A 13,952-nucleotide genomic window follows, 5' to 3' on the forward strand; every position below is an offset into this window, starting at 1 on the left:
ATGGTACACATGTTTGGTTTTACCCCGTTTTTTAAGTTGCTGAAATCCCCTCTTTTCTCAGGCTTGGTGGTCACCCCATAATATTAATAAACAAATTCTCATTTACCCATTCTGGAATACCTGAAACTCAAGGGATGGTTAAACATGCAAGAACATAGTATATTCAATAATATACCATAAAAATGACAATTTAAAAAAAAAACAACTAAAGCTATCTAAAAGCGAGCATATAATTCAAACTCAAATCACATGCAGACTGAAAGAGGAAGGACATTTGAGCTTTTGGTTAAAATTTAAATGTGTGTCCTCACCCTGAGGTGGTGCAGCTCTTTTCAGGCACACCCCCAATGGAGGTGAGCTACATGTACCCTTTTAACCACCTCTTCTGTCAATCCAACATTTCTGGCAGTACCAGAAATTGGACCCAGAAAAGATGTACAAAAAGACAGAAACATCCATAACCCAATTACAACATGCAGATCATCCAAAAAAAAAAAAAAATAAAAAAAAAATGTTATGATGCCTTCCATTAACAAGCTGTTCAATTCAAGGTACCATAACTACTAAAATACAAAGAGTTTTCCATGCATACAAATATTACTGCAGAGTATACTCTTTGAGTTGACTAGGGGCTACCTAGCCAAGACAGTAAAAGAAGGCTCAGTTCAACTGGAAGGACATGGGTTTGATTCCTTGTTAGGAAGTTGAGAAATTTGGAAATGAGACTTCCATTTCTGGAAAGACATGGCCCAGAGGTTCATGAAGCTTATGCCAGAAATAATAATAATAATAATAATAATAATAATAATAATAATAATAATAATAATAATAATGTACGGTCTCTTTCAAGATGACAATATCATTATTAAATTAATGTCGTAATGGTCCACCTTTCAATACTATAATATGAAATATTCTAAATTACATTAATTAGGGACTAGTTTCGGCCAGGGCTGGCCATCTTCAGCCTTAATGTAAAACATCTAATAACTAAACAAATGTACACGCACACAATTGACATAAAACAAATATATACAAATTGACATTAAAAACTGGGATGAAATTACGAGTAAATTTGAAAATAACTAGGTTCTAAATTCTTGCATCTTGTGTATGCTCATCATCGAGACTCTTTCATATATTAATATTCACAGAACTGTTAGTTCTAGGCATAGGTTATATGAGACTTACCTATGCCATCTAACTAACACTCTCACTCATTCAATTCATTAACTTTATTTTATCTAATTTATTCAGGTTAACTTCAGGGGCACCACAATGTATTGCAAATTTTATACCAGACACAATGTATCGGTTTTAACCACATCTCCATGTGCCGTCCTGACAATGTCCAACAACATTTCAGCACAATTTAACAAGCACCACGAGAGCATCTCATTTTATTACTTTGATTGACGTTGAAACATCTAGCAGTTCTCCATAAGCTGGTAGTTATTTACAGCGGCATCCAATGACTTGCATACGGCTAAAACCACTCAAATAGATTTGGTGATGAAGTGCGGGATCAGCATTTACCAGTTCCCATTTACAACTGAATTAGTAATGATTAGCAGTATTAGAACTCAAGATGCAAGAATTTAAAACCTAGTTATTTTCAAATTTACTCATAATTTCATCCCAGTTTTTAATGTCAATTTGTATATATTTGTTTCATTTGTTTTATGTCAATTGTGTGCATGTACATTTGGTTAGTTATTAGATGTTTTACATTAAGGCTGAAGATGGCCAGCCCCAGCCAAAACTAGTCCCTAATTAATGTAATTTAGAATATTGCATATTATAGTATTGAAAGGTGGACCATTATGACTTTTAACTTAATAATTATATTGTAATTACAATTCAATACAGATCAGAACCATGAAGTTTATATTCTATGATTCTGAGATGACGCCAACGGGAGACTTGCACATCTGCAGGATGGGGCCACCTTACCATGGATGAAATCTGATGTTGAAGATATCACTACCTGGAGCCAGGGGAAATAAACAATGAAGGTTAAAATCCTCCACCCAGCTGGGAAACAAACCCGAGACCCCTTGGACCAAAGGTCAGCATGCTAACCAGTCAGTCATGGAGCTGGACTACATTAGAAATTAATAAATGGTTAATTTCTCTGTCTGTGTGGGGGGAGGGATATGGGGGGGGGGGGGCAGCAGGCATGTCTGACACTAGACTGTACAGCCAGTGACTCAACACCAAGTGTTAAAGAACATGACTCTCTAGTATTCAGATGGAAGAGCTCTTTTAGGTAGGTGCTTATTCTCTCAGTGGAGAAAATGCCACTGAAATCCAGCATGCAGTGTTTTTTCTCCAGGTTAGGGGCAGCCTTGCTGAAACCGAGTAGTTAGGTATAAAACGCCTTAGGGTGTGATGAGCCTACTAAAATAAAAACTTATATGAAGCGTCAAAGTGAATTACTCACCACCCAACCCAGGAACTTCCTGGACAAGGGTGATGGAAGAATAATTTGGGGAGGGGGAAGTATTCAGTACAGTGCTTAAACCCTTGTTACTTTGTGCCCATCTGAGAAACAGTGGAAGTCTTTACCTTTATTGCTTGTGGACAGATGGCTTTGGCTTGAGTAACTGCTTGTACAGTAATCAAACCTCTTCCTCCCGATGTAGACTACACGCTTTATACAGGATGTAGGTGTGTCTGCTGGCAAGACCTAGTGTTTACAGAGCACTGTCTTCTGGTATGAACTAGAACAAATTTGTTACTTTAACTGACCTGTTTCAGTCTCATCCTTGGCTTTAAAAACATGAACGTGACGGAGGTATGAGCGATGCTAGTAATGTCATTCCTTAGAGTCAGTCCCTGTTATGAATGATGTGAAAGTGTCAGTTGATGTGTAGATTTCAGTGGGCATGGCAGACTGATATGTACCAGGGACTTGACTCGGTGAGGAAAGCAACAGTAAACAACCTCCCTTCCTGTTTTCCTAGTATGTTTTTTCAGTGATGCCTAGGCCACCTATGATAGCCGATGGTGGAATTGTTGAGGATCAAACCAGCTTTCGAGATGAATACTCAATACATACACAGATTGTAGTGTGAATCACACAGTCTTAAGGGATCAGAGGAAGTATGTGTAACACATGATGTCCAGTCTGTGGGTTTGATCCTGGTCAAGGTAGCTTATATCTGAAGGATGGAGAAAAAACATAACAGTTAAAAATCTCTGGTAAGTTAAGCTACATCTAACCAACAAAATTAATATCATCCAGTAGAGTCCCACTTTACTGCTGGATGGCAGTAAATTGAAATGTTGATATTGGTATTCAGGCTGCTTAAATGGCATAATTTGAAAAGGTTTGCAACCTAGTAGCTGAGGCTGATTATTAAAATATTATATTATTAGTACGTTGTTTTTTAACTGATGGTTCATAGAGGAGGAAGCTGGCTAATAGTTAAAACATGGACGTAGTCAGCTATCTTATGTATGAACTTCCAGACTATGAAATTTTAGATCATTCACGTAACTGCAAAAGTTGAGTTCGTATTTTTTAAAAGATTTTAAATAATTTTAATAGATTTATATTTATTGACCTTAAGATATCATTTATTTAAAATGTTCTATATGTAGGATGTTGCTACCAATTTGTTTAGTACTGACAAGTTGAATATGGCAACAAGCAATAAATATATCACACTTTGTTAAAGGAAATGTATAAAGAATCAACAAGCAGCTCGTATCTGGTGAAAAGGTGGCTTTGTAACATAATATGGTGTCTTTCTCACTTCTTATATATGGTACTGGGACAACATCAATATAGAGTACATAGGTAGAATATGAATAATAGGCCACCTCAAATCACGGCGATGGTGATTTGTTTCCAAAGAGGTGGGGGGAATCAGATCTTGCAAGATGTCATCCTACTTTCAATTTACTCATAGATATCTGAGCATCACTAAACCAGATGCCTGATAATGGTAAATGTCAGTTCCATCTCCATAAGTTGGAAATTAAAGGGCAGTCCCTTCTCAGATCAACGGAATACAAGACTAAACAATCCATCATGTATCAGAGTATCTCTATTAAAGAATTCCTTTTAAAGGCAAAATTGTGGTATGTTGGAAACTGACGGGACATTAAACTACTACTACTATTACTACTACCACCACTACTACTACTAGTGCATATGTTTTGTCCTCAAAATGTCTAAAAATATGCTGTATCTCAATTCACTATGAATACGTGCAACGTTCACAGCAACTTCACCTATCAATGCACTAATCGTGATTTTCAGTAACTGTAAATCGTGCAGTTTCTCTGTGATGGAAAAAAATTAAGATGAATAATAATAATAATAATAATAATAATAATACAACTCTAACTTTGGGCACAGTAAACTTAGAGAGAGCAGGGAACCAGGAGACAGTGATACAGTTTCTTAGTGAGGTATTCAAGCTCCTTAAGCCTTTTTAAATTATGAATTTATCAGTATTTAGCCACTGCATGGTAACGGACTCAAAATTTGGATCACCACATCCTTCCGAGATGCTAGCAGCTAGTATGCTGTTTGAGACAACGACCCCATTGCTACATTGAGGTGAAATGCTCGTCACCTTACGACTGAAAAGGCCTAAAGAGCTTGAATACTTTCATTTTTGCAACTGATATAGTTCCCACCTGGGAACTTGATTTTTGATACAGTATTGTTAACTGTTTTTTGAATCATTATTAACTAATATGATATTTATAACATTTCATTATTATTTTCATAATTACCAAAAAAAAAATTCTCATGATGATTGCTTTAATTTCAGGGCGTTTCCTTTACCCTGGCAAATAAAGTAGTTAGGAATCTGCAATAGCTAATCCCTACTAACTTTCATCATTCATTAATCAGGAATTAAAACATGGTAAGTGAAGTATGTTAAAAGCCATCAATTCTATTAATAAGAATATCTGAAAATGAAACTTTTACACTCACACTTTAATCTACTAAATGGAAGACTTACAAAACATCCTGCAGTTGTAAGATATTTTCAACACCAGTTAAAAAAACTGGAAAAGATTTAAAAGCATTCCATTCACTGCAGTTAGATTGCCATGAAAATTTGAAATCATTACTGTTTAACTTTCATGATGGTTGGTAGATTCATAAATTAATTTATATGTGGTTTTACCTCACAAGGCAGTGTGAATCCGATCACTAATTTATTTTGCATACAAGAATGGAAACAGGATACCAATGTGTGAATATGCCACTATTTTCAGTTTTAACCACTTGAGTGGCTCGCCCGAGAAATTATCGGGTGGTGTGCGCTTGCCCATAATGCCACCGCCCGAGAAATTCTCGTTTAGCTGCAGTTTTCATTTTGCAATCGCCGAATAATTTCTCGGGTACTGTAATCTCTTTGGAAAATGTTTTCCAGCATTCTCAACAGATGGCGGGAGGGTTTCCAGCTGTATTCATGAAGCCTCTTGCCTAAAATATGACTTATCTTCTCTACTTTACAATCTCTGGCCAGCTGACGAGGTAAACAGAAATGGCGAGCTCGATATGGAAGAGATGTTTCTATGAAGACAAAATAAGGACAAAATAGGTGACATTAGTATTTCCGATAATAGTGATAATGATTCTATTGATTCTTCGGATGGTAACCGCCTTAGTATTTCCAGTGAAAGTGAAGAAGATATTATGTCAGAAGCTATGGTGATGGTAGGAATGTTGAACATACGTGTGGGAAAAGTGTAAGCCTGGGGATAGTGTGCAACTTAATATAAATTGTTAGTGTTGGATTTTTACCAGATGTGAGTGCGATTGACTGTTTTAAACTGTTTCTAATGGATGAAGTTGAAAATTTGGTAGTGACCGAAACAAATTCATATGCTAAAAGTGCATCGAAAAACTTGTAAATAAATCTCCGCATTCAAGGTCACAGTTTTGGAAAAAACAAACTAATGAAATTCGGCAGTTTATTGCGTTGCTGTTGTTAGTGGGAACAATATAAAAGATTGAAACAAAACTGTATTGGACACAGGACAAACCTCTCAAAACACCAATATTTTATGAAACCATATCACAGGCCTACTGAAAAAAAAAAAAAAGTGTAAGTAGAGTGTAAAGCAAGTCTTTTATTAACCTTGAATGATATATGAATGTGTTCCCATAATAATTGTTACTCATGTCTTGCTTCCTAGAAATAAATAATTTCCTCCGAAGAAACCTCAACTTTCTAGCACAGGAGGTCTGCCAGAACCTGCCACTGAAGGGGTTAAACATCTGAAATAAGAAGGGTTTCCAAACAAATGAGAACTTCGTAAGTTTCAAATGGCAGAATATGTACTATCAACATACAGAATAATTCACTCAATATTATAATCATATTATAATCATGCTTACCACGCCTTCTACCTACACATTATCTAACCGTAATATAAAGAAGCATGAGACAAATGAAAGTGAAGGAATAGGCAAGAAGGAAAAAGAGAATGCTGAATTAAAAATTTAAAAATTACCATAATAAAACTTTGTAATAAAAAGGGTTAGGTATTTTATTGGTAGAATTAACAACATAGGAGCTGTACAAACAAAATTACATTCTTGAGAAAGAAAGATGTTTATAGTAATGCTTACTTGGTTTTGGCAGAAATTGAATTTGCAACAGAGGCAGAAAAAACACAAACTACCAGTATTCAGAAGGTTGTGCCAGGACAATGATTTTTGAGTTGCACCCATAACCTTCTCATATACTAGAATGATAGATTCACCCTACAAAAGTGCAATGTTATATGACTGCCTGCAAGCTACAATTAAAGATTTTGTACCTGCACAATGGTCTACTGCCAACAAATATCAACACTAGATATCACAAGAGACCAGACTGAATAATAATGATCGAAAAGAAAATCCTCAGGAAAATCTTATGACCAAAGTGCGAAAATGGAATTTGGATGAAAAAGAAATCACATGAAATCTAGCAAGTTATAGAAAAAAATCAGATACAATATCAGTAAACGACGATTGCAATTTTATGGTCACTTATATAGAATGGATAATAACAGGCTCACAAAGAAAATTTTAAACTTAGCCTTACCAATGAAAAAGCACAGTAACAGACAAATCAGTGAAGACCTAAATGAAATTGGCATTAATCAAGAAACCATTCAAGACAAAATAAAATTAAGGATCTTAATTCACAAACACAAATTTTCTGTAAAGCCCAGCCAACTAAATACAGGATGGACTGAATGTAAAAAGGAACACAGAACATAGAGAAAAAAAAAGTGCTAACAAGTTCAAACGTGTTCCTTAGTTGGGCATAACAAATCAAGAAATAATAGTAATAATAATAACAATAATAATAATAATAATAATAATAATAATAATAATAATAATAATAATGAGAACTGGGCATCTATGGAAAGAATTCTCTAACCCACGCACTCACAATACTTTCATTAACATTCACAACCACACAAGGTTTATTGTCAGAAGAGGCTACAAGACTAACGTAGACATTGTTACTGAAAACACCTGGATCAATCCCAAGCGCTACGGGAAATCTTGTCAACACAAGAAGAATGTAGCAGATTCTTGTCGACCTGAGCCATAACGATAAAATCAGCAGACGGCGCTGATCACTATGAACTGTTCAACAGGTATTTCTTCTCCAACTTCTCCTCTCCTTCACAAAACCAACCACTCCCTCCCATTCATACAGTTTCAAACTGAATCCTATTGAGTACAACTACCACACCAAGTAAAATTCAAAACGTTCAGCAAACTCATCGTCACAATAATGCTATCGATCCCGATATTATAGGTCCTTTTTTCTTGAAAAATACTGCCAGGAGTTTTTGCGCCCCTCTCTCTAAATTATTTAACAGATATTTTGTCACAGGCGATTTTCCTATGACCTGGAAACAGGCAAATATTGTTGCACTACTTAAATCAGGCAACAAATTGAATGTTTCATCTCGCAGACCAATTTCTACTTTTCCCACATTGTCTCTTATATTTGAAAAAATTGAGACTGCTGTTTGTTTGAGCAAACTGCAAATTTTATTTTATTGTGAACTGCACAAGGGCTCGTGACCTTCACTATATCTGAACCAACCAGCATGGTTTCCTACCACGTGGCTAATGTGTAACAAACCTGGACACTCTGTTTAGTTTTGCATCACATGCCACTGCAGCTAAATCATAGCTGGGTATCTGCTGTGTCAGTTATTCAACAATTGTGGACTCGCTACAATGAGAAAGCTTTTGATCCTGTAGACGATACTCTGCTGCTCCATAAACTCTCGGAACAATTCAATATCCATGACAAGTCTTCTGACTCTTCTTGCTGGCTTCCTAGACAACCATTGGCAAAGAGTATTAATATCAACACATCATCCTTATGGTTACTAGTCAACTCCGGTGTCCCACAAGGCAGTGCTGTTGGCCCTTTGCTGCTTTTCTTGCGGACAATCCGCATTCCAAACTCAATGAAACAGCAAATACCCTACTGCTTGCTGACAACTGCAAAATATTTAGAGCAGAAATCTAGCAGATGCAGCTCTTCTGCAGTCCTCAATCAATGTCTTCTTGAAATGGTGCCGTATTTGGAAACTTATCACCAAACAAGAAAACTGCAGGCACATGACCATAATCCTATGTAAATCTCCTCTAACATCATCATATTACCTACACAACAAGCCCATTCCCATAGATATGCAACAGCATGACTTAGGTGTAATATTTGACACAAACTGCAATTCAAAAACCACATACAAACAAATACAATATGAAATAACAAGATATTCTCTACCATTTCACAGAAACCTCTGATGACACTGATCTTGCTGCTGCTGCTGAGCTGCTACTACTACTACTACTACTACTACTACTACTACTACTACTACTACTACTACTACTACAGAACTACTGTTCTCTGATTTGGACAACAACCTCCCCCTCTAACATTAACCAGTTAGACATAGCAGTGTCCTCTTTTGGTGCAATTATAAAGAACCCCAAGCTTCGAAAACAGTCTATACTACAGTTATAAAGAACAATAAATGTGTCACCACTGCGCAATAGGTGATATCGCTCAGAATATCTCTTCTTACACTTCTCTCTCCGCGTTCCTTCCCAGTCCAGCAGAGTCAAAGATTTCTGCACATTCCCCACACTTGGTATGCAACGCTCCAATGATCCTTTCTAAACCGTCTCCCAACTCTCTTCAGTAATTTTTCCTGTTCTTTTACAAATGGCTTTATCGTAGGATATGAACTTCATGGTTCTGATCCGTATTGAATTGTGATCACAATAATAATTATTAAATTAATGTCGTATGGTCCACCTTTTTCAATACTATATTATGCAGTATTATTGAATTACATTACTAAACTAGAGACTAGTTTCAGCCTTGGCTGCCCCATCTTCAGCCTTAATGTAATACATCTAATAACTAAACAAATGTAAAAACACCCAATTGGCATGAAAACTAATGTACAAACACACAATTAACATTAAAATCTGGTATGAACTGAATGTAAAATCTGAAAAATAAATTAGGCTCTAAATTCTTAGCATCTGGAATATGCTCATCATCCAGACTCTTTCTTGCATTGATATTCATAGAATTGTTAGTTCCATCACTGCTAATCATTACAATTTCAATTGCAAAATGGGAAACTGGTAAATGTTGATTCTGTAGACAGATCATCAATGACCAAATCTACTTGAGTGGTATTAGCACTATGCAAGCCACTGGATGCCACTGTAAATAACCACCAAATGACACAGAACCGCTAGATGGTGTTTCCACATAGACCAAAGTAAATAAAATGAAATGTTCCCGTAGTGCTTGTTAAAACCATGCTGAAATGCTGTTGGACATTGTCAGGACGGCACATGAAGGTATGGTTAAAACTGACACATTCTTAATTTGGGGCTGGTATAAATTCACAATTCATTACAGTGTCCATGAAGTTAACCTGAATAATTGATAGATAAAATTAATGAATAGAAGGAGAGAGAGCGTGTCAGTTATTTATTTATTTAGCGTATGGCTAGAGATACAGTGTCTAGTGTTATAAGATCTACATTATATACGTATGTCCAAATTGTTTATATAGTGTATAGCCTCTGGAGTCACAAAAGCAAAGTCACTAGCACTGCCATTGTATTTTCTAGTCCTGCATTCTTCGATGATGTGCTTCACTGTCTATTGTGTAGCGGCACAGTCACACTCAGGCGTTGGGATCCTGTTCCACTTGTAGTGGAAGGCTGCACAGTTTCCGTGATTTGTTCGGATCATGTTCAGTGCGGACCATAGTCTACGAGGGAGGTTGAAACCAGGTGACGGCGTCTTCTTCACGGAAGGCATTGTCGGGCAGTATTTTTCGTTGAGTCTCTTCTGCCATTCAGCAGAATTTTGGTCGTTGTTGTTCCACAAGTTCATGGCATCTCTAGTTGGTGGTTTTCTCAAACGGAGATGATTAATATTAGCATCGCCAATGTCATTATGTATCGGGAGTTCTGGGTTATTCACTATTTTAGTGAATTCTCTTAGGAGAGCACCTTTACGCCTGAGATCTGGAGGAGGGATATGACTTAACAATGGTAGCCACTGCGTGGGAGTAGATTTGATCGTGCCAGTGATGAGACGCATTGTAGTGTTCAGCTGCGTATCTAGGATGTTTGTGTGGGCACTATTCAGCCACTATTCAGTGTGTCAGTCAACGAGCACTATGGGAACATTTCATTTTATTTACGCTGATCGATGTGGAAACAACATCTAGCAGTTCTGCGTCACCTGGTGGTTATTTACAGACGCATACAGTAGCTTGCATACTGCTAACACCACTCAAGTAGATTTGGTGATTGATGATCTGACTACAGAATCAACATTTACCAGTTCCTGTTTTGCAATTGAAATTGTAATGATTAGCAGTGATGGAACTAACAATTCTATGAATATCAATGCAAGAAAGAGTCTGGATGATGAGCATACTCCAGATGCTAAGAATTTAGAGCCTAATTTATTTTTCAGATTTTACATTCAGTTCATCCCAGATTTTAATGTTAATCGTGTGTTTTTACATTTGTTTAGTTATCAGATGTATTACATTAAGACTGAAGATGGCCAGCCAAGGCCTAAACTAGTCCTTATTTTAGTAATGTAATTCAATAATATTGCATAATATAGTACTGAAAAAGGTGGAGCATACAACATTAATTTAATAACTGGCTTTATGTCGCTCTGACACAGATGTGTCTTATGGCATCAATGGGATAGGAAAGGGCTAGGGGGTGGGAAGGAAGTGTCCATTATTTAATTAAGATACAGCCCCAGCATTAACCTGGCGCAAAAATGGGAAACCACGGAAAACCATCCTCAGGGCTGCTGACAGTGGGGTCCTGAACGCAAGCTCACAGCTGCACACTCCTAACCGCACGGCCAACTTGCTCGGTTCCAGTAATATTAATAAGACACAAGAGCTTCATATATCACCAAGTAAAACTATATTCCAGAGGTGTGTAAATACACAGTTCAAAGAAATTAGGGGAACATATTTTGTAATGTCTGGTATGTGAACATTAATTACCTAGATGGGGTTCCAATGGTTGTACAGCATACCTTGAGACCTTAGCTACTCAGGGTATTTCAAATCGAAGTTATACTCCATCTGTGCGCGTAGCCACACATTAACTGTCAGGTGACCCCTTAAAACAAAGTGAATAGCGGTGTGTCCGTGTGTCGTCGTGGACTACAGCGAACATTTGGGCAAGTTGTACGTAAACCAGCACATTCCACAAGACATCTTAATGAGGTTCAAGTTGCAAGGGTCGTCACTTTGATCCAGAAAGGATGGACTTTTCGTCGTGTGGCTGTGGAACTCAACGTCTATCCATCAGTTATTCAACGCTTGTGGAATCGCTACAATGAGACAGGCCAGTTCACAAGGAGGGTTGGACAAGGTCGTGGACGCATGACAACACCACATGATGACCGATATCTGACCATCTGTGTGTTGCGGCGTCGCTCGGCAATTGCCAGAGAACTGCAACAAGACCTCAGGAGGGTCACTGGGGTCACAGTGTCTGACCAAACAGTAAGGAACAGGTTAAGAGAAGTGTCCTTACAACCCACACGTCCTGTTCGAGTGCCCCGTTTAATGCAGCAACATCGTGCAGCTCGCGTTCTGTTTGCCCCTCCACGTCAACTGGCAACTTCGCCAATGGAGACCTGTGTTGTTCACACACGAGTCCAGATTTCCTCTGACACAGCACGATGGATGTCAAAGTGTATGGAGATGCTGTGCTGAGCAGTACATGCAAAATGTTTTCCAGGAAAGCGACCAATTCGGACAAGGTTCTGTGACAGTGTGGGGTGGCATCAGTATTGATGGCCGTATGGATCTAGTCATTATCCGTGGTAATCTTACTGCTGCAGGGTACATCAAGCAGATACTGCTACAGCATGTATTGGTTGCTGCATATGGTGTTGATCCTGAATTCGTACTCATGCACGACAATGCCAGGGCTCATGTACGCGCATCACAAGAACTGTCTTGTGAGAACTGGACATTCAAGAGATGGAATGGCCAGCAGTGAGTTTCGACCTTAATCCCATCGAGCATGTGTGGGATAGGCTTGACGGAAGTGTTCGTGGGCATCCTGTTTCACCACAGACTCTCCAAGTCCTCGAACAGGCTCTCATGGGACCTGATACCACAACGTGACCTCTGTCAACTTATATGGAGCAAGCCATGTAGGTGCCAAGCTGTGATAAATGCTCGTGAAGAACATACACCATACTCAAGCTCCCCAACTGTGATAAAAATCCACCCTAGATGACTGTTATTACTTTGTTTTCGCCCCTATTTGGACATTTCCATTTGTGTTCTGAAAATGAAAGCGAATCCATCAATGTTCTTTTGTATACTTCAATGGTAAAGAATAAAGGTTTAGTTGGTAATATACCTGAGTGTGAGGTATTGTTTTGTGGAGCATGGCATATGTTCAAAAACATGTTCCCCTAATTTTTTTGAACTGTGTAATTTCTTAAGAATAAGCTGATATGAAGTGGTTAAACTACCATCTTGACCTACGACGACTTGGCTATGAACAACATGGCTACTCCTCATAGTTTCTGATTTGGACAGTTATTAAAAGGCTGTGTACCTGATCTTGCTACTCACCTGTTATGTTCATTACATTTCATTATGAAAGTTTACATTTGCTAATTGGACTCTTAACAATACAAGTAAAATATCCTTGTAGCTGTAAAAATAAATATATGGATAGTGTCAAAATGGTATTAACTATGAGCACAGAAATAAATAATAATATTTAGAATGTTTGTAAGAGAGTAAAAATTTCATTACTTCACGATGCTGCAAATGAGGTACTTGGTGTTAACATAAGTTCTTTGATAAATATCCAAACTTCACAAGTGCGGTACATGCGAGGATCATCTGCTGACAATGACAATGGTTGTGTGTGCTACAACTTAGTATTATTGCAGAAATGTTAGTCTAGAATTCAAAATAATGAACAGGTAAGGGATTTTTATTACAGTGCCATGCGCACATTTCATATAGTTGAAAAATACGTAAATGATCGGATTCACACCACATGACCGAATAATCTCACTTTACAGCACTACAAACCTGATATAAAACCAATAAATCTATTAAGTGAGAATCATGCATTACTCACCAGACAATAGAAATGGGAATTAGCTCCACATTGCAGGTTTTCCCCTGAAAAGATTGAAATTCAAGTGAATTTTAATCCAACACATCATACATCAGTTTCATCCAACCTAACAAAAAATGACATTTTTAATGATGATGACTGCTAATATAAGGCATCAAACACTGAGGTCATTGGCTCCATGTTGTTCAATGAATGTCCATGAACCTTTTGAATGATATTCTAGAGCATTGCCATCCTCAATTATGCTGTTGGATATATCGCAAAT

General features: G+C 37.5%; 1 protein-coding gene across 1 annotated transcript in view; it reads right to left on the bottom strand.

Annotated features, from left to right (window-relative positions):
* LOC136866260 (serine/arginine repetitive matrix protein 2) overlaps positions 1-13,952 on the bottom strand; it is a 519,326-nt gene that overhangs the window by 24,300 nt on the left and 481,074 nt on the right. The window contains exon 18 of the mRNA XM_067143064.2: positions 13,688-13,731. The gene's annotated coding sequence lies outside the window, so the exon portion shown is untranslated. The remainder of the gene's footprint in view (positions 1-13,687; positions 13,732-13,952) is intronic.

Source organism: Anabrus simplex, chromosome 3 (assembly GCF_040414725.1).
Source record: "Anabrus simplex isolate iqAnaSimp1 chromosome 3, ASM4041472v1, whole genome shotgun sequence".
Classification (NCBI taxonomy): Eukaryota; Metazoa; Arthropoda; class Insecta; order Orthoptera; family Tettigoniidae; genus Anabrus; species Anabrus simplex.